Below are 23,786 nucleotides of genomic sequence, written 5' to 3' on the forward strand. Positions count from 1 at the left end.
TGTCACATCCAGTCACTTTTGGTATTGTATAGAAGTTAGTTATATGGCGGGGTGTGTCCTAACCTTAGTTAAACTCTGTGTATTATCTAGAGGCTTTGTAGACCTAATGTACAGTCAAGGTGGTGTTTTGTTAATAGACGTGATGGCTCCAATGGCCAAGTATTGTATATACATATATATGTGTGCTCGAGCTTATACAGGTGATTATTTCCTTTTATATGCGACATGATGCTGTCCGAATTTTGGGTTGTCATAGAGGTATGCATGGGAAGTATAAGGTTATGAGATGGTTCTCCCGGACCTTCTCGGTTACGGGTGCCAGTCCGCCCCAATAGGATTTGAGGCATGACAAAAGTACCACCACATATTCAGTCAAGTATTCATGTATCAATTCAGTTATATAGTTATGCTTCAGACATGCATTCTTATTGTGAGAAAATTTAGTTCTTCATAACTTTCGGTTATGCATTTATGAATCAGTCACGCATGCATCAGATATGCATGTTCAGTATGTTATGTTCAGCTTATCAGTCACGAAGTCATGAGATCATGTTATAGTAATTCATGTTCAGTTTATTATTTCCCCTCTCAGTCAGTCTCATTTGAGGACAAATGTTTTCAAGGGGGAGATATTGTAATACCCGTGCTTTTTCTTACATTGAAAATCATCTCAAGGGTATTAGAACTTGCTTTGAAATAAGAATTCATTCTTATACGTATGGTATTTCCATAATTTTCTCTTCTTATCCTGTGGAAAATTGAATAAGTTTTCCATCGATAGATAATTCGTCCAAATCTGACACCCGGGCGAAGAGTTAGAGCCTTTTTTGTGAGACAAAGTTTGACCTGAGCCTTCAGCATGTTACGGAGATAGCTCAAATGGAAATTGTCAAATTCCAGTGTTTCTCCGCGATACTAGAACATCGCGCCAAACTTCCAGGTCGTAGACAAGGTGGCAACGTGATAGCTTCGCGTTGCGCTACCATGCAATTTCCCAATTTTCAATTTTCAGTGACACAGCGTAATAACGCCATGTCGCGCCAAGGGTCCAACTTGGGAAATTTTACTAAAAATTTAATAATGTGTCTAGGGTTATAAGGGTCAACTTTCTACCCCTATATAATCCCTTTAACACATGATTCAGCTACTTTTTACCCAAATCATATTAGTTTCTCTCAAGTTTATCTCAAGAACAAACTAGGGTTTCTATTGGGGATTCAAATTCAGGAAGATTTCACCATCAATCTTCATGAAATCACGAACTAAAGTATGCATAGTGTTCATTCATGGACTCTTTTCATCCATGAAGTCCAAGAATCCTTTTTAACTACAAGTTATGAATTTTCTTCATGTTTTAATGCTTTGTATGTTCTTTTTCATTTGATAAATGAGGAATTAATTTGTATTCTATGATTTGATGATAAATTCCATGTGGGTTGATTAGTATGGATAAAGATTTATGAAATCTCAGACTAAAATCTTGTATGATGGAATGGGAATTGAAGCATGATGTTCAATTGTTGTATAATGTGTTTACATGTACTATGCTTGCCATATGTTTAATAAAATGCCTAGTTGAAGAAAATTTGCCTAACTAGCATGATATCATGAAAATCCCCATAAATGTACAAGCTTATGCCTATTAGACGTTTGATGAAATGCTTAAATAAACGTATTGTGGTGATTATCATGTATTCTAGAATATCAAGTCATGTCAGTTTCCTTCCATCGAGTCCTGGGGTACTTGTACCCAAAATATTAGTCGTGTGCCTAGTAGATCCATGTCATGTTTTCACGATACTCTCAGTCAAGCTATGAACTCTTAGACTTCAGATAGTCTTATAACTCAGGAAAAATCTTCATGATCTCATGACTCAGTCAGTTGTCAGATATCAGTAGTATTTTGTCAGCCATGGAAATTCAGTAACTCAGTCGATGCTCAATTTAGTTCGGTAAATAATGCTTAGTGTCCATTCAGATGGGAGTAGGAATTAGCACCGAGTGAACCCAAGGATGGGGACTCACCTGTTATACGAGGGTGTGATTCCTAGAAGCAATTCTTGTGTTCTAGAACTATGTAGCCAACATAGGTTGAGACATCGTAGCCTGCTATATGAGGTTAGATGAGGTGGCTTAACCTATTATGTGAGGGTTCCCACCGTTCTCGGTAGAGTTACCTGTTATATAAGGGTTACTCACATTTTGTCTTTACCAGTGGTACGGTATTAACACCCTTCCAATCAGAGCATAGATTCGACCCTATGTCAACTATCATAGCACTTTTAGGGCATGTCGGTTAGTACTACTTCCCATAGTTTCATGTTACAGAATCAGGACTGTTAGATACAGTCAATCAGTCTCAGTAATAGAACTCAGATAGTTCTTCAGATTTCAGGACTGTCAGAAATAGTCAACTCAGATACAGTATGGAACTCAGATAGTCCCATCAGATTTAGGACTGTCAGCTATTGTCACCCACGTTATCAGTTATACTCAGATACAGTCTCCCATGCTATCAATATTATTCAGATATAGTCCTTCATATTATCAGTCACATCAGTTGCTAGCATGTCACGTTATCAGTATACAGACTTAGAAATCACAAAATCACGCTGTCAGTTACAATTACGTATTTATGCATATATTCTCACGTTCATGTTAGACATTCAGTTAGCATTATTCATTCATGCAAACCCTTGCATATAGCCTACCTCACATGTATACTCAATACATATGTACTGACTCATTCGCACTATGGTGCTTTCTTTTATGTTACACTATAGGTTCAGAGACACGAGTTCCAGATCAGTGGTAGATTCCAGATTCAGTAGTCAGAGTATAAGTGAGTCCTCATCCTTCGAGGACATAATGATTTTCCAGTATCTCATTGATTGGCTTATTAGTTGGAGTTAGTTGTAGACATGTCCCATCAACTCCTTATTTAGATTCTCCAGATAGTAAAGGCTTCTAGATGAGATGTAGACTAGATATAGACTATCATGTTTGAGATTTCAGTTTTGTTTTGGGTATTCTATTACCCCACACAAATGTTACGTTATTCAATTATGTTCATGATCGAACCTTATGGCCTTTCAGTGCATGTTTCTGCATTATTATGTTATCTTATGCAGTATACAGGTATAGATATCAGTCATAGGTTAGCTTGTGGTCCTTCGGGGTCATGAGCACCGTGTAGTGTTTCGGTTCATCAAATCGGGTCGTTACATCCCCCCGACCTACTTAGGCCAAGATGTGTGTTAGATTTTGTAGACTTATTTATGCATGATATACCCTTATTAATGATGAATTTGGGACTTGAATAGATTAAATGCTTATTTATTATACTAGTTTTGTTATTAAGAGTTAGTGCTAATTTTTGGTAAGTTTTGGTGGATAATTGTTGTGATATAGTGAAATGGATTAGGATTGTGGTTTAATTATGTGGTTTAGTGATATACGAGTCCCGATTCAAGTCTGTCATATGATGATGATGTTGATAATATCAGTTTTGGTTCAAGTCTAGCATATGATGATGATGTTGATAGTATGAGTTCTGGTTCATGTCCGACGAATGATGGAAATGATGATGATACTATTAAGTTTTGATTCAAGTCTGACATTTTGGGAGTTATTTATGAAATAATATGGTTCGGATGAATTCTTGGTTATGGCATGGTAATTGGTAATTTATGGTTATTGGGGTTATTTACTTTCCTTGATTGTACGCTCTAGACTTATGGTGGCTTGTGTTGGGTTATTTACTTTTCCACACTTATTGGCTTATGGGGGACCAATTTGTAGTTGTAGTTGTGTAATACTTGTGTTACTATTTTATATGTACTTATTTATTCATGTACAACAGTGTTGGAGCTTATTTTCAGGTTTTCCCTTTTACCTTGACTTAATTCACTTTATTTTGTATCTTATCATATTTATATTATGATTTAGCTCTATCGGTCGATGATGCCTACTGAGTACCCATGGTTTTGGTACTCATAATACAATTTTGTATCTTTTTGGTGTAGATCAAAGTATTAGTAGCTGTCGCTGATTCCAGATCGTGCTGAGTTAATTTTGGAGATAGGGTGAGCTCTCAGAGTTGGGGTTGTCCTTTTTCCTTCTATTTGTCCATGTCCCATCCTTTATTTTTGAGACAACTTGTATTTGACTATTCAGTAGTTATAAGTACTAAATAGTCAAATACAATGCGTCTCGAAGATGAAAGACAAAATATAGATAAATAGAAGGAAAAAATGTAACTCTGACTCCAAGAGCTTACCCAATTATCAAAATCAATCCTGTACGAGCATCGAATTAGTGGCGGCAACTAGTAATTGGATTTGCACTAAGAAGGTACAGAAGTTAGTATGAATACCAAAACCATGGGTACTCAGTAGACATCATCAGACGGTTGAGTTAAAAATTATAATATAAATATTATAAGATACAAGATAAAATAAGCTAAGTTAAGGAAAAAGGGGCAGACCCGGAAATAATCTCCCACACTGTTGTACATAAATAAATGAATACATAAGAAATAGTAATGCAAAGATTACACAACTATAACTACAAGATGACCCCCATAAGCCAATAGGAGCAGAAAAGTAAATAACCCAACGCAGGCCCCAATTAAACTGGAGGGTACAATCAAGGAAAGTAAATAACCCAATAACCATAAGTTACCAATTACCATGCCATAACCAAGAATCCATCTGAACCATATTGTATTATGAACAACTCCCAAAATGCTGGACTTGAATCGAAACTCAATAGTATCATCATTAATAACATCATTTATCGGACTTGAATCAAACCTTATATTACCAATATCATCATCAAATACTGGACTCAAATTAGGACTCATATATGTATCATTGTCATCAACAATTACCAAACTTGAAACTACACTCACATATCAATACACTATATAAATAAACCGCAATCATAATCCATATCACTAAAAACACAATAATTATCCATAAAAACTAACCCATAAGTAGCACCAACTCTCAACGACTACACTAGAATAATCAATAAGCATCTAATCTCTCCAAAGTCCCAAAATAGCATTAATAAGGGTAAATTATGCGTAATTAAGTCTATAAGACTAACATAGTCTTGGCCTAATGTGGGCCGGAGGGACTCACTTCTAATCCTCAAAATTTATTTTAGGAAAATTCTACCTTGTACTAGGATAAGGTATGTAAATTCACTTCTAGATGTTAAATAAGCCCTAATTATCCGTAAGATAGAAATATATTCTAAAGCATGAGCGACTAAGTTAATTTCACCTAAATTACGGTGTCAAGATAGCCTAAAGAGTCCAACTAGCCTAAATGTTTTCAATCATACCTCCATTACCTAAATACCACCCTATATCTGGCATAATATCATACTCATACTATGAAATAGCTCAATCTATGAAGAATGTAAACCTAGCCTACTGGGATGCTAAGGAAAAGCCTAAAGAATTTGCTAAACCCCCGATTTCCTTCTCAAGAAGCTTTCACAAGGTGTCACACTATCAAAATAACAACCTACTTATCAAAATGAGAAGTCTATACAATGACTCTTACTACAAGTCAGTACCACGGGGTCTAATGTTGGAAGTCTCAAACCATCCAATTGGAGAATGACATTGCCTACCATACAAAGCCTCAAAAGGTATCATCTCAATACTCGAATAATAACTATTATTATACGTGAAGTCTGCCAAGGCTAAGTGTTATTCCATTGACTTTCAAAATCCATAACATAGGCTTGGAGCATATCCTCGAGAACCTAAATAGCCAGCTCCAATTATCCGCCCGTCTGGGATGAAAGGTTATACTAAGATCTACCTGAGTACCCAACTCCTCTTGAAAAGCTCTCCAAAAGATAGAAAACACTTAACCCTGGTCTAAAATGATAAATATAGGCACACCATACAAATGGAATATCTCACTAACAGAGATACGTGCTAACCTCTCAGCACTGTAGGACATCTAAATAAGAATAAAATATACAGACTTGGTTCACCAATCCACAATGACCCTAATATCATCAAAACCACAAGATGTACGAGGCAAAATACTAATAAAGTCCATGGTAATCTTCTCCCACTTCTACTTAGGAATAGGCAACCTCAGAATCAAGCCACCAGGTCTCTGATGCTCAATCATCGCCTATTGAAAATAGAGGCAACGAGATACAAAATCTGCCATGTCTCTCCTTATACCCCCCTCTAATAATGTTTCCTTAAATATCTATACATATTGGTTGTACCCAAGTGAATAGAATATCAGGAGCTGTGAGCCTCATACAGATCAACGGAATCAAGTCATCAACCCTCGAAACACAAATGCAGCTATCAAATCTCAAGACACTCTCAAAATCTTTGGTAGCACTCTTGGCCTTACTACTCAACACGTGATCACGAATGATGCAAAGCTTCTTATCCTAAAATTGACAACTCTGAATCTGCTCAAATAGCAAAGACCTTAACTTACATTAGCAAGAATCCTCCTGGGTTCTGAGATATCAAGTCGTACCATCAAGTTAGATAAGAACTAATGTCCCATGCCAACAGTCTCTGAGAAACTAAAATACAAGACAACCAACCCATACTTACCGTCTTCCAACGTAAGGCGTCCACTGCAATACTCACCTTGCCCGGGTGATACAACATAGAGATATCATAATTGTTAAGTAACTCTATCTATTTATGCTGCCTAAAATTAAGCTCTCTCAAGTTCATAAGATACTGAAGACTATGATGATCTATGAAGATCTCACAATGCACACCATAAAGATAATGCCTCCAAATATTAAGTATAAAAACTACCGCCGCCAACTCTAAATCATGAGTGGGTAGTTGCACTCGTGCACCTTTAGTTGTCTCGATGGATAAGTAATAACACAACCCTACTGCATCAATACACAACCTAAATCGACACCAGAAGTATCATAATACACGATGAATCCCTCACCCTTAATAGAAAGAGCCAAAATAAGAGCTGAAGTGGGAAATGCCTTAATATTTCTAAAGCTTAACTCATACTTCTCGAACCATCAGAAAGGAACCTCATCCCAATTTAATCTAGTCATCGGTGCTGCAATAGAAATAAAAATCTCAATTAACTACCTATAATAACCAATAAAACCAATAAAGCAACGAACCTCAAATAGAGATGTAGGCATGGCCCAATCATGAATTGCCTTGATCTTTACTGGGTCTACCATAATCCCATTCTTAGACACCACATGCCCAAGAAATGTCACTAGCTCAATCCGAAACTCACACTTAAATAATTTGTCCAAAAGCATATGATCTCTCAAAGTCTAGATCACAATCTTCAAACGTTGCTACAACTCTCTCTACTACTCAATACACAAGAATGTCATCGATGAACACAATCACAAAGGAATACAAATAAGGTCTAAACACAAGGTTCATTAAATTCATACATATAGTTACGATATTTGTCAACCTAAAAGGCATCACTAGGAACTCATAATGACCATAACAATTCATAAAAGTTATCTTTGATATATCCTCATCTCGAGTCCTCAATTGATGGTTACCGAATCTCAAATAAATGTTAGATAACACTGACGCTCCCTGAATCTGGTCAAACAAATCATAAATATGAGGAATAGGATACTAGTTCTTCACTGTTACCTTATTAAGCCGCCTATAATCAATACACATAACTATCGAACGGTCCTTCATTTTAACCATCTATGGGGATTTATTATAGCACCATTAGAGCTCAAAATTCACCCATTTTTAGATTAAATATTCCTTGAGCATAGAGGGATGTTGTGTTGATTTTGAAAGTGCAATTCCATAATGAGCCCCACATGGGATTTTCTTTTTATGTAATTTTAGATCTAAAGCACAATAGTATAAAATGGGTATCATTGTTCTTGTTTTGATGAGTAGATTGTGATTTTTTTTAGTGTGGAATCTTATGGAAGCTTCTCAGAAGGCTAAATCGGTGGTTTAGTAGATTTTTTAAGTTTTTTAGCATCCAGGTAGGATAGGTTTACCTTTTTCATAGATTAAGCTATTTAGTAGTATGATTATGATAATATGCTAGATATGTGATGTGATTTAGGTGCTGGAGGTATGATTAAAATATTTGGGTTAGTTGGACTATTTAGGCTATCTTAAAATCATAATTTAGGTGTAATTGACTTAGTTGCTTATGTTTTATGGATAATTATTGTCTTAGGGCTAATTAGGGATTATTTAACATCTAGAGAAAAATTTAGATAACTTAGCCTAGTTTATGGTAGAATTTGCCTAAAAATTGATTTTGGGAATTAGAAGTGGGCTCCTCCAGCCTATCTTAGGCCAAGACTTGTGTTAGCTTTTGTAGACTTATTTACGCATAATATATCCTTATTAATGATAAATTTGGGACTTGCAGAGATTAGATACTTATTAATTATGCTAGTTTTAAAGTGAGAGTTAGTGCTATTTTTGGGTAAGTTCTAGTGGATAATTGTTGTGATTTAGTGATTGGATTATGAATATGGTTTGATTATATGCTTCATTAATATGGTCTAAGGGCATATGATGTAATGACCCTTCAGGTTATTTTTTATATCTTCATATATTATTGCCGTTAGAGCTTTTTCATAGTTGCGTCGAGTCATTTATGAGACAGTTTGGTTAGGGAGCAGTCCTTTGATTTTTAGAGCCATTTTACCATTTAAAAGTCTTCACTGGTTCCAAATAGCCACCAAACAAAAATTTAAGTATAAAGATATCATATGTATATTATAACTACGCCAGCAGCTCCAAAATATCTATTTTATGCTAGGTAAAGCTTTGGTTCAGGTCTCGAGGCGCCCAAACTTATTTTGACCTATTGTTCAAAAAGTTAAAAAATTTGAAATTTAGATGTGGGACCCACATTTGGTCGAAAAGACTTTAGATGTAAAATCTAACTTTGCTATTGCGTTCGAAATACTGAATTTAGTATGGTTACATAGTTCTTTTGCATATATCAAGATTTCAAATGGATCTCGAGGCCTTGGCTAAAACTTGAAAAGTTTCTAAGTTTTAGCTAATAGTTGGTGCCTCTGTGATCACACCTCTTGAATGTAGATCACCCTTTAGTGTATAGAGGAAATAGTGTAATTACACTAAAGGTTGTTGTGATCGCAACACCTGCTCCTGATGCCAGGTTATGCGATTGCACACTTGTATGTTCCGATTGCAACATCTGATCACCTTGTAGGGGTATATTTAAACCCCTTATGTCATGAATTAGTCCATTTTTCATCTATACCTTGAGATAAAAAAAATAGTGAAGAATGGAATATCTTAAAATTGGGACTTGTGGGGAACTTGGGTGCTTGGTTAATATCAATTTTTGTAATTTTCATTTAAATTAAGGTAAGATTTCAAACTTTTCTTGGTGGATTTTAATGATTTATTAACCAAAATCACAAATAGCTTGAGTGTCACGACCCAATTTCTCAGGTAATGATGGAGCCTACTATATAACCCACCAGTAAGCAAGCCAAACTCATAATATAGAACAACTAGTAACAGACTACCCAAAGAGATAAAGGAATTAATATAGAATAGATGTAATAAGAGATCAATACATATATAGTCCCAAAACCTAGTGGTATCAGCACAAGAACTTCTAATATATTAAGAGTACAAAAATGAAATACCAAGGGCATTACACTGTTACAACTTATCTTCGAATACAACACAGAGACAAGTCTAGTAAAAAAAGAGAGGAAAGTAATACTCTAAACGTCAGGATCTCACTTTATGTATCTAAACCATGGCTGCTCTGAATGATGCACACATAAATGGCGATAACCCATACTATAATCTACAGGCTGCAGAAGTATAGTATAAGTACCAAACACGTAGTACTCAATATGAAACTGCCACTTAAGTTCCAAATGTAATATAGATATACATAACATATACATGAAATAAAAACAACACCCAAATGTCCAACAACCGCATAAGCAAGCCAATGAGATAATAAGGATAAACTATCTTATTCACGTTCAAGAGACTAACATAATAAGGCTAAAAACTATCAAAGATAAGCTATCCTATTCCATCCATACTCTGTCGCTAAATGGATAAAGGGCAAAAGAAGGATATATAACAATATACAAGGTTAAGGATTGAATATATAATCTGGATAAAAGAAGGAAGGGATATACAGTAATACCACATCTATATTAGATAGATAGACATATTTATATATAAATGATGTTAACTTAAAGTATAGACTACATCATCAAACTAACATTTCAGGAACTCATAATCATAGTAAGAACTAGTGCTAGAACACTCAGGGTTTCTAACCCATATGTCTAATCATGAATTAATCATACATAATAATGAAATCAAAAGATAGAAAAGATAGACTCATACTTTGAATCTCGATACCTAATTAATAACCAATTTGTCATAAACTAGCCATAACAATGATAATAACAATATCAATAACAATGCGAGTAACTGGCTAGTCCGTCCAACCAAATACCTAGCTGAGCCTACTAGATACCCCGACCACACCAGGCTCAGAAGGTTCAAACAGCATACAACATACCACAAGGCATAGTTATTACCCATACTTATGTCCCTCTATATGGGTGATAGATATAGGTATATTCTGGTGATAGGCAATGGGCATGCATGAATGAATGCAAGGTATATAATTAATATCACAAATGCATCCTTATAACCATCCCCATCATAACCATCATCATAATATTTACCCTTATCATAATCATCCTCCGAAATCGAACCGGGAATATATAAGCCATCCAAAATTGAACCAGTAATAAGTATCATCAAGACTCAAAATTGAACCAATCATAAATATAATCAATACTTTAAATATCATCAATATCATCATCACACATATATATAACATCAATACTATAATCTATCATTGGGTTTTTTACCCAGAATTTATATTATCAATACAACATCTTTCTCTTTTCGATACCAGAGAGATGTGTATATAGATATAATAGGTGCATGGGCTCAAGTCATGGCTAAAAGGAGTATAAGTCCATAAATCCATTGCCTAGAGTGAAATTAGAGACTAAATTACTATAAAAGTATTGAAAAGGGATCAGAATCTATCGCAATCAGAGTAATTAGTAGTATCAAATCATAGACCAGAATCTGTCTCGGTCAAATCTTTAAAATATGACTTTTAATATTTTTTACATATAAGTTATCCACTAAGACATACAATTATTAATATGAAGAAATCTATTTTTAAGGTGAAAAGTGGGATTTAACCCTTGTTTAAGAAAATCAATAATAATATCATATTTTGGCTAGAATCACACCATTCACTGAATTTGTATCATAAATGTATCAAACCTATGCATGCCATCACATATCTTCAAACAATGGAACTAGAAACATAAATATATGCATAAATTACAACTGTATCCATTGAAAGGATAAACACTTTCTAAATATTCAACCAATATCATACATGACCTTTTTCCCAATAATGTGCTCGAAATAATTGCAACATCATGATCTTGGACTTTGGCCCACATACGTATCTAGAACTCATAGCAATAATAATTTCCATAATCCAGAACATATCTATGAGGCATAGCATATCTATATGCCATATATCATAATTCAGGGAGAAACCATCACTATTTATAAATTCATAAAGTAAATCTCATAATAAAAGCTTATTAGTATCAACTAGGCCTAACATTTGTCAATAATTCCTCATGGTTAACCCAAGTTTTGGTCTAAGGTGGGCCAAAAGAATTCACTTCTAAGCCTTGAGTTTCATATTTAGACAATTTATACCCAGACTAGGCTAAGGTATCTAAATTCACTTATTAATGGGACATAAGACATAATGCTATATCTTGTTTTGATGATGATCAGCTGACAATAAGGGATCAGGTCCCTGGGTCTCCATGGAAATATATCGATGTCACATAGCCTGAATAGTTTTGTCATCTAGTGTAACAAACTGCACAGGTGAGATATGTACCAATGAGGACACTTGGCCTAATCAGATTTCTACCTTGATCATTATTCTACTATAAAAGAAAAAGAATGCTTCTAAATTGAGTACACAATCTTGATTATTCAAAGAGTGAAAGAGGCAAAAACTAAATTCTTGGAATAGTACTCAGGTTTCATTCTTTGTATGCTAAGAGAGCATGTGTTCTTGAGTCAAGTCTTGGTTTATAATTGAATTACTCAACTTATAAGAGTAATGTTTTCCTTGTTTTTCTTGAGAATGCTTAGGTAGAGTTATCTGAGTTTAATATTGGTTAAAGTTAATTGGTATTGAGGTGAAGTGTTGGCAGAGTTTTCAAGAAAGGCTTGTAGTAGAGTTACTACACACAGGTGGAGCCTAGAGTTGGTTCATTTGAGTCTCTAATCTAAAGATTGATTATAGTGGATGGTTGAAGTACTTGTGAGGGAAAGACGTGGTTTTTACTTTCTTAAGCAAGGAGGTTTCCACGTTAAATCCACGTGTTTTTAAATTTCTACAAAGTTTTAGCTTTCTTATAGATTTATAATTTCCTGTGACTGACTTTAAGAGACCTGGTCTCTCATAGTGTGGTGCAACCTTCCACGTCTTAACAATTGGTATTAGAGCGAGGTTACTCTAAAATGTTCATACCTAGAGTGATTTATTTATCATAGTTCCTCCACCTAATCTAGAAGAAAGGCAATCTACCACTAGACCACCCCGATTTAATGTATAGTACTATAGGTGGTGGAAAACTAGGATATTTGACTTTATTATGGCTGAGGATAGTGAACTGATGGATATAATACTTGATGGTCCTTATGTTCCTGTTAGAAAAGTCAAAGAAGGAGACATAACAAGGATGGTTGACATAAACAGGAGAGAGTTTGATGATGAAGATCAAAAAAAATTTGAGAAGAATTTTAAGGCAAAGAAACTGCTTGTCTGTGGCATAGGACCTGATGAGTATCACATGATTTCTGCTTGTCAAAAGGCTAAAGAAATCTAGGATTGCCTGAAGATAGCTCATGAGGGAACAACTGATGTGAAGGATTCTAAAGTTGACATGATGGCTTCTCAGTATGAAACCTTCACCATGAAAGAAGAAAGTAATTCTCTTGTATAAGAAAGTGAGAAAAATTCTAGGAGTTCTTCCTAAGTCTTGGGAAAGCAAAGTTAATGCTATTACTAAGGTAATAAACTTGAAGACTCTCACTATGGATGAACTCATCGTTAATCTAAGGACTCGTGAGCTTAAGAAGCAGCAAGGACAAGAGAAGAAGAAAGCAAAAAGGAAAAAATCCTTAGCACTAAAGGCTTTAAAATCTTATTCAAGTGAAGAAGACACTGATGTTGCCTATTTGGCAAAAAGAATTGTTAGAGCTATGAAGAAAAGTGGTCAGTTTCAAAGAAGAGGAAGTAGTAGCAAAAAGGCTAGAAATTTTGAAATTTGTCATAGATGTGGAAGTCCTGAGCAATTCATTAAGGACTTTACAATGCACAAAAAGATTATCAGGGATATCTCAAGACTAGAGGTGACAAAGGAAAGAATAGGGACTAGGTTCCTGTAAAATCAAGAAGTAAAGTTGCAGTTGATTATAAAGTGAGATAGGCTCTAACAGTATGGGGAATTCCTTAAGTGAATTTGATGAAGCTGAGAAGGATAAAGATGTGTCCATGCTGGTTCTGGAGGAATGTGATGTTACCTATGATTCCTTGTTTGCTATCATGGCAAACACTAAAAATGAAGAAGAAAATGAGGTAACTCTTTTTGATATTAAGGAAAATTTAGATAACTACTATGCTAGAATGATAAAAAAGCTGGGAAATGTGTTGATTAATTCAATTTATATATTGACTACTGAGAAAAATACTCTAGAAGAAAAAGTAGAGAACCAGGAGCTTGAATTATTTGCCTTGACCCTCTACATTTCTGAAATAGAAGAACACTTTGCTAAGTTAAAATATGATAATTTGAATTTATTGAGTCAACTGGAGAAATTAAATGATTCTGATGATTAAGGAAAGAAAAAACTTCAAAGCTTCAAATTAAATTTAAATATAAATTGAGGGATTCTCAAAAGAACCTTATGACTACCCTCTATAAGAATGAAGAGATAGAAAGGGACGTAGTCTGTCTAAGGAAAGAACTTAACAAATCACTAAAATAGACCACACCCTCACAAATCCTTTCTAATCTAACTAATCAACGTGTCAATAATGGTAAAAGGCTTGGATATCAGTATAAGACCCAATCACTTGGGTTTTATGGGAAAGATATTCATGGTATTAAAAATGGGGTCCAAAAACCTCTATGTACTTATTATGGAAGAGATAGACACTTGAAGAAAATATGTCAGTATTGGCTTAAAGCTAGAATAAGAAGTTCTAATTACATCCAACAGGAGAATTATTATCCTAAGGGTTTCATGCCTTTGAAAAATGTGAAGAATAATTCTCTACCTAGATGGGCCAACAGAGATTCTATCATACCTTTGTTATCCGATTAAGGAATTAAACTCAAGTGGGTTCCCAAATCTAACAAACTACTATGTTTGAAGGTGAAAGAAAGGAAATGTAGTTAAAAATGGTTCATACATAGTGGATGTTCAAAGCATATGACAAGGAGGACTGGCTGCTTTCTTTCTCTCAAAACAAGTCAAGGTGGAGGTGTCTCTTTTGGAAATGGTAAAAAGGGCTATATTCATGGTATGGGAAAGATTAGAAAATTATCTAATCAAGCAATTAATAATGTGTTATGTGAATGGCCTCTAGTACAATCTTTGAAGTATTTCTCAAATCTATAACAAAGGAAACGAGGTTAAATTTTTAGCTGATGGATGTACTGTGTCAAGCTTGAAATCTAGGAAAGTTATTATCAAAGCCAAGAGAATAAAAAATATGTATGTGGTAGATTTAGAGTCTGTGGCTAGTGGGAAATTAAATTGCTTAAGTGTTCAAAGTGAAGATGCTGGTTTATGTCATAGAAGGTTAGGGACATATAAGTTTCTCTTTACTGAAAAAGTTGATTTCAAGGGACCTGGTCCGCGGCATGCCAAATTTGAAATTTCCAGACAAGAAGGTTTGTAATGCCTGTGTTAAGGGAAAACAAACCAGGTGTTTTTTTAAGTTGAAGAAGCATGTGAGCTCTTCTTGACCCCTATAGATATTATATATGCATCTATGTGAACCTGTTAAAGTCCAAAGTAGAAGAGGAAAGAAGTATGTGTTTGTGATTGTGGATGATTACTCAAAGTTCATCTGGAAATGTTCTTGAGAACAAAGGATGAAACTATGAGGTTCTAGTTATCTTTACAAAGTAAATTCAAATGAAGCTAAATTGTAAGATTGCTCAATTCAGATCTGATCATGGAGAGAACTTCCAAGTTGCTGGTTTATGTGCTGAAAATAAAATCAGTCATAACTGCTCTACTCCAAAGACTCCTCATCAAAATAGAGTAGTTGAAAGAAAGAACAAAACCCTCATAGAGATTGCTAGGACCATGTTGATTGATATTAGACTTCCAAAGAACTTTTGGGCTGAAGCTGTAAACATTGCTTGCTATGTGACAAATAGTGCTTAATTAGATAACTCTTGAACAAGACCCCATATGAGCTTGTGTTAAATAGAAAGCCTAAAATTGACTACTTCAGACCTTTTAGGTACAAATGCTTTGTTCTGAACAATGGTAAGAATGATCTAGGGAGATTTGACTCCAAAAATGATGAAGAAATTTTTGTGGGCTATTCCTCAACAAGCAAAAGATACAGAGTTTTCAACAAAAGAACTCTATGTGTTGAAGAAAATGTGCATGTGATCTTTAATGAGTTAGGGAAGCTAATAAATCCAGGTAATGGTGAAGAATCAAAAATTGAAGAACTCATTCCTATTCAAAGGGATGCTATTGCTAAAAATAATAGTCAATAGGCAAATAATGCAGATGAAAAGTGACGGTTATCCTGGATCCCAGTCACAGAATCTAGCTCCAATTGAAGATCAACAGGGAGAACCTAGTCAAACTTTTTAGGAACCTGGTCCCAGTGGAACTAATCTCAGAAGGTCAAATTGGAAGCACAAATCTTCTCATCCATTTATGGATCTGACTACACCTTTGGAATCTATAATTCAAACAAGAGCTCAAGCCTGAAATTCCATGGCACTCTCAATATTTCTGTCCTAAATTGAGCCTAAAATATGAAAGAAGCTGTGAAAGATGCTGACTAGATTAATGCAATGCATGAGAAGCTTCAATAATTTAAGATAAGTAAAGTCTGGCACCTGGTCCCCAGACCTATTGACAGAACAATTGGTGAGTCCAAGCTACGTTTTTTCTCAGAAGATGATACGGTTGCAGCCAAATATAGTAACCCACCAAGGGTTAGGGTTTAATCCTAAGGTAATACGTGGAATTACGGCTCTTATTTGTTGTAATCAACGGGTAGAACTAGAAAAGTAAATAGGGGGTTTTGGGTAGCAATATCGAACTAGTAGCAAATATAAACTTTGATTGTAATCAGTTATGAGTGAACAATAGGATTGTGTTCCAACTGGCTTCTTAACTCTATAATCTTATTGTGCTTTGTTGAACCAACCCAACACCTTGCATGCAGAATTGATAAGTTATGTACCTTCTATAGTCTTTTGGACGAGTACAAAGATTTCACCCTTTACCTTTTGAGTCTCAGGATGTTGCCTTACCAACCCTTATCTTGATCCCAGTTAACTATTATCTTTTGAGTCTCTAGTTATTAGATAAAATCTAACCATCTTACTTAGATTATACCTAGTAGCATGGATCACGACAGTTAAAATATAAATTATTATTGTCATTATCTTTTCCTCGTCACTACTCCTCTTTTGGAGTAAGTAGCAATAATCTAGGTGGGATCCTAATGTTTGCAACCGCTAATATAACTATTAAAGTAAAGATAATACAATTTATGCATGGGTATTAGTTCCAAACGACAATATCACTTTCTCTACTTTGTCAATCTGCCAGGGTTTCTACAACCCTAGCAAAGGGTTTATAGCCTCTTATGCTTGTGAAGTAATCAACAACATTCATGATTGAAAGCATAAGATGAGATCATAATAATGAGTAGAAAACACAAAATCGTAATTGAATTAATCAACTAAAGTTAATACAAGAGAATTCCATGAGGAAAATTAAATCTCAAAAATTAAATATGTTTGTAAGTATCAAGAGTGTGTGTAACTTCTAATAAAAACACATAAGGGGTATTTATAGTACATAAGGAAACCCTAAAACCAAAGCTCGAATGAAATAAGAGGAAAAAAGGTCGGTGGCTACTTGTGGGCGATACATGCACCCTGCAGAGTGGGCATATGTGGACATGCAGTATGCAGGGTGGGCGCATGTAGCGACCACATGTGCCCGAACCAAAATTTTCCCATAGGTTTAGCTCTTAATATTTTGGAATTTTGACACATGCTTTGCCTACATGCGGTTCACATGTTGACTTAGCATGTGTCGGAAGTTATTTTTCAACTCTTCTTCAAATTTTGCACATGCTTTGGTCACGAACAGTCTAGAAAGTATTCCAAACATCCATAAATTCTCTCATACATAGCTAAAATTACCTTTTTTTTCATCTTTTTCATGAGCTTAGCATCCAAAACATGATTTCCTGTAAAACGTACCCAAAACGCATCATATCTAACAAAACAACCTCAAAAACATGCATATTTTCCTCGTTTTAAGTATCAAAAGTGCTATATTTATGTAGTAGATCAACACCTCAACTTAGAATGCTTGCATGTCCTCAAACAACAAAATACAACAAAACAAAACAACAACGCTTAACTAGGAGAATCTAAGCTATTCAAGGCAGTCAATCAACACTTTAAGCTCAAATCACAAAACCCCCTCCAATCTTACTTTTAAAAACCAATTGTGTATAAGAATAAAGAACAATAATGTGACACAATGGAATTGAGGTATAACATTACATTAGCAACAGACAACCATGCATATGTACAAGTTACACTACCCAAAACAAGCAAATAGCTAGTAATATGAATCATGTGCCCTCACAACAAAGAAGTCCCACTCACTCATATGAATAATGCATGTCAATGCAGGAATAGTCAAGAGATACTCCCACTTAAAAGAGAAGTTCCAATCAATGTGTATCAACTACCATAGGCTTGACCTAAATTTCTTTACCTTAGCATTCGGATAGTTGAGTTAGGATCACTATAGGACTTTTCTTATCTTGTAATGTAGGCTTAGGGGGTTGGCATGGTACATATATACATATCAAGTGGCAAAACCTCCTTTGCACTATACTAACTTTGAGGTCTCACTTACTCGCAAATTTTTTTTATTCATCTATTATTTCTCCCTTTTTATTCTTTATTGCACATTAACGTTTGGTGTGGTCTTTTATTCTTTCTTTTTTTCACTTTTTATTTTTCTACCACACCCATTCCTACTAAATTTTTCTCTTATCTAACCCTTCTGTGTACCCACTTTATATTACACACCCCTATGATAGCCACCCTCAACTTAGAAATTTTACTTGAGTTGAGGTGCATAATGTCCAAGAAGGAGTAGGGCCAAAATAGGTTCATTGTAATATAAATGGGAAGGTGAATAGGTGAAACAAGAAAATAGGCTATAAGGCTCAAAACAGGGATCAAGGGATACTATTTCACAAGGGAAGGTCATTTAGGCTAAAAATAGACTAAAATTAGAAATGGTCTATGATACTTTCCTAACCGACTATCCTTCAACCTAGGCAAGACTAACCAGGAAAGTTTTGAATTCAACAAATAAAGGGAACTAACTAGCATCTCACACACACATAGCACAAAGTTAATATTACAAACTACTATTTATCCAATTCATGCAATTGTTAGCAAGTGATTATTATTCCCCAAATCCTAATGCCATGACAAGATCCACAATGTTCACACATATATACTTGCACACAGTTCTAAGACACAATTTTTTGAAGGGTGTCAAAAATTAATTAAAATATGAATACTGCCCTAAATACTTAAAAATCTTTGAATTACACAAAAACAAAATATCCTAGACATATCGATTATACAACCATATCACGGACGATAGAAAAAGAAGCACGAAAATAAAAACCCACAACAATTATGGTATGCCTTATCCCTAACTAAAATCTATCCATTGTCACCAATGCGTTAAAATAATATAAATCCAAGAGAAGTGAGAAAATACCTGGGGAGCACTAAGCGCCCATGTACCTTGGGTTGCCTCCCAAACAATGCCTGGTTTACCAACATGGCATGACTCAGTTCCCTTGGCTACTCAGAATTTTCCAAGGTCTATGTCAACACAGACTCTAACTTCCTCTAGGTTCTCATGTAGTGCTTTAATCACTACCCATTTACCTTGAATAGGATATCACTATCACACTATATTTCTATAGCACCATGTGTGAATACCTTAACCATAGTGAATGGTCCAATCCACCTAGATTTCAGCTTGTCAGGAAATGAGTGTAACCTTGAATTATACAACAAGACCAAAGCACCGAGAATAAATACACTTTTTCGATCTTTATTTTATGATACAACTTCATTATTTCTTTGTATATAGCTGAGCTCTCATAAGCACAGAGTCGAAATTCATTCAACTCATTTGCTGTATCATGCCACTCAAAATTTTAGCCTTTTCATTGCCCATAGTGCCTTATGCTTAGCTCAACCAGTAAATGGCATGCTTTGCCATATATAATATAATATGGAGAGGCAACTATGGGGGTATTATAGGCTGTCTGGTAGGCCCACAATGCATCTTCTAACTCTTTAGACCAGTCAGTTCTGTTGGCATTCATAGTCTTTGCCAATATGGACTTTATCTCTCTATTGGAGACTTCTACTTGTCCAGTAGTTTGAGAATAGTAAGGTGTTGCCACCTTATGCCTTACACCATATCTATTAAGTAGATATTTGACCAAGCAATTGTAAAAGTGAGACTCACCATCATTGATAATTGCATGTGGGGTACCAAATCGAGAAAAGATATTTTTCTTCAAAAAAACGGTAACCCCTCTACCTTTATTTTCTGGAAGCGCAACTACCTCTACCAATTTTGACACATAGTCAACCGCTACTAGAATGTATCTCATGCCATAAGAACTCACAAACTGGCCCATGAAATCAATCCCCCACACATCAAACAACTCTAACTCTAAAAGAGATGTCATGGGAAGTTCAAGGTGTCATGAAATATTACCTTGATACTAACATTGGTCATAGGATTTAGCTAAATCATGAGCGTCCTTATAAATTGAAGTCCAGTAAATCCCATACTATAGAATTTTATGGGCGGTGCGTGTGCCACTATGATGATCCCTAACTAGTGATGAATAAAGAGCTTCTAGAATGCTCATTAACTCCATCTCTAGGATACAACTATGAATCACACCACTCGCACAAACCCTAAACATGTGCAGCTCATCCCAAAAGAAATTTCCCGCCTTATGCATAAATCTCCTTCATTGTTGGGTGGAAAGATCTTCTAGGACCATATCACTTGCCAAAAAGTTGGCAAAATCAGCAAACTAGGGTATTATCTCTTGAGATGCTGCTAAAACCTACTCATCTGGGAATGTATCATCTATCTCAATATTATCCCCTAGTCTCTGCATTGCCTTATTCTCAAGCCTGGACAAGTGATATACAATCTAATTTTTTATCCTCTTCCGATCTTTTACTTCAAAATCAAACTCCTGCAGCAAGAAAACCCAACGAATCAACCTTGGTTTGGCATATTTTTTTTCCATCAAGTATCTCAAGGATACATGGTCAGTGTGAACTATGACCTTTGTTCCAATCAAATGAGACCAAAATTTCTCGAAAGTAAAAACCATCGTAAGGAGCTCTTGTTCTGTAACTATATAATTTTTCTGTGCAGGGTTTAAAGCTTTCCTGGCATAGTAGATGAGATGCAGTATCTTTTATCTTCTTTGGCCTAGAATAGCGCTCAAGGCCACTCCACTCACATCATATATTACCTCAAAAGGTGCAGACCAGTCAGGAGACACAATAATAGGCACTGAAATTAACCTCTCTTTTAGGCATGTGAAAGCCTTAAGATATGTATCATCAAACTCAAATTTCACCTCCTTATCTAAAAGCTTGCATAAAGGACTTGAAATTTAAGAGAAGTTTTTGATGAACCTCCTAAAAAAGCTTGCATAACCCAAAAAGCTCTATATGCCTCTAACTGACACTGACGGTGGTAATTTCTCAATAACCTCAATCTTTACTTTGTCTACCTCAATACCATGCTTGGAGATCTTGTGCCCTAGTACGATACCTTCTTTCACCATGAAGGGGTATTTTTCCTAGTTTCGCATAAAATTACACTCTGTATATCTTTGCAGTGCACTTATCGAATAAGTCCATAACCACTAAAAAGTCATCCATGAATACTTTGATAGTGTCTTCTACCATATCATAGAATATAGACATCATACATATCTAAAAAGTGGCAGGCACTTTAGATAAACTGAACTGCATCCTCTTGAACACAAAATTCCCATAGGGGCAAGTGAAAGTAGTCTTTTCTTAGTCTCGAGAGTAATCATGATTTGACTATAACCCAAGTACCCATCAAGAAAACAATACCAACTCTTGCCTTCTAATCTATCCAGCATCTAATCCATGAATAGTGCAGGGAAATTATCCTCTTGTGTCCATATGTTCAGCTTTATGTAATCCATGTAGACTATTGATCTGAAGTGGATTTATATGCCTTAGTATTGTTATCCTAGCTTATTTAGCCTTGTTTTGAGGAAATTCCCATGCTTAATGATTAAATAATGATATAAATAAGCATCTAAGTGTTTAATTATGTTATTATAGTGTTTAAAGGTGTTTTCAAATAAGTTTGGAATCAAATTGATCATTTAGAGTCTAGACGAGAAAACTAGTATTACTAGCTTGAGCTAAGTGTTATTCTAGTTGAACTCGATGGGTTATAATGTTTTTAATGAGTTACTAAGGGTTTGAATGTGTAATTATGTGTGGAATAACTTGATTTTGGTGTTGAAATTTTAATTGGAACAAGCCAAGAGTCAAAATTAAGTGAAGGAATAAAATAAGCGAAACTAGTTCTTAGCTTGAGTTTCTAATTTGTTATTCTTGATTGTGTAGTTTCTTTGAGCTCTAATACGTGGTGTTTGATTATTTAGGATTATTGGTGAGTCATTATTGGATTATATATGATGATACACAATCTGAAATACAAGTGGAAACAACACTACAAAGCTTAGGATAGAAGGAGAAAGGCTTAAGATAAAGTTGAACGTCAAAAGACAAATTCCAGTGAGGGAAAGTAAATGAGCCCCCGGCGCCTAATATAGACCATGGTACTAATCCCCACAATGAACCCTCTAGAGAGGTGGACTAGATCTTGTGGTTCCTCCTCCACTCGGTGGTGTAGAGCCCGCGATGCCCCCTTTATGCCCTCACGACTAATTTTTCTCCACTATATATAGAACACTTAAATACTTTGTTAAACACTTATGGATGGATCTTGGATGTATTGGAGGCTTCCCAACACTTTAATTATGGTTTATTTATCTTTAATTTATCATTTTAATATAGTTAATCATGAATTCAACTATGTTTACTACGGTTATGTCGATTAGTGGCTAAACGCCCCCTTTCCAGGGTTAAGGCCAAGAACATGTTTACTTTCGCTTTTAATTAAGTTTATTCGAATTGGTTATAATATTTGATTGTTTGTTTATCCTCTTTTTTAACTGCCTTAGAATACATATATTGTCGATCTTGTGAACTCGGGAGGGAGAATAAGAATATAGAACGTTGGGATAAATAGAGTAAGGTTCTTATTCTTTTTTAAAATAAAGAATTTGAATTAGTAGCTAGTATAGGGAAATACCTAGAAGCCTTGATTGGTTCACATGTAGAATGATGGCTTCATACATCTAATTGGATTATTGCATCCTCTCTCAATGATATAGTTATAATATTCAAGTTAGGTAGACAATTAGAGGTCGGAAGACCATGATCATGTGATAAACCCTACAAATCAATAACCAAGATAAGTAATCCAATGAATGGAGTTCAATAGCGTAGAATGATTTTTTGTAGTGCTTTAATCTCGGGTTTTCATTTATTGATTGTCCAAATTCTTTACTTTTACACACTATTTACTTTACTTTTAGTTCATAACTTTCAAAACTCTTTTGGTTACATTGCACCACTTTAATCTCAATAGTTGAACTTGAACTAGATAGTTGTTAACATAAGTATCTAAGGGATGAATATTTGGCTTTATTTAAGGCCACTGTATTACTTGGTGAGACCATGTACACTTGTGTGTGCGCTGGGGGTACAACAAGTGTTTGGCGCCGTTGCTGGGGAGTTGTAATTTAGCAACTATTTTTGTTTTAGTTTTACTTTTTAGATTTCTTTGGTGATTTACACTTGATCTTGGTATTGAATTTACAAGTTACAGGTTTACAAACTAGTAAGCTAGCAAGGAATAGGGAATTAGTTGAACCAAGTCCTAAACCCGAGCAACTCTTCCATCAATAAAAGAGAGAGGAAATCCTTCTCCCCTGTATCCTATAATTTCAAGAAGAATAAGATAATCTTGCTCTCATGGCTGAATATCAACTAGCCCACAGGACAGTAAGAGAAGTGACAATCCCATTTCGGATAAATTTGCCCTCCCCTTTTCAAAAACCAATTTTTGGAGGTAATTTTGAGATGAAACAGAATATGGTGTGGCTTTTGATCAGCAGTGG

The sequence above is a fragment of the Capsicum annuum genome, chromosome 11 (assembly GCF_002878395.1).
Source record: "Capsicum annuum cultivar UCD-10X-F1 chromosome 11, UCD10Xv1.1, whole genome shotgun sequence".
In the NCBI taxonomy this organism is placed as follows: domain Eukaryota; kingdom Viridiplantae; phylum Streptophyta; class Magnoliopsida; order Solanales; family Solanaceae; genus Capsicum; species Capsicum annuum.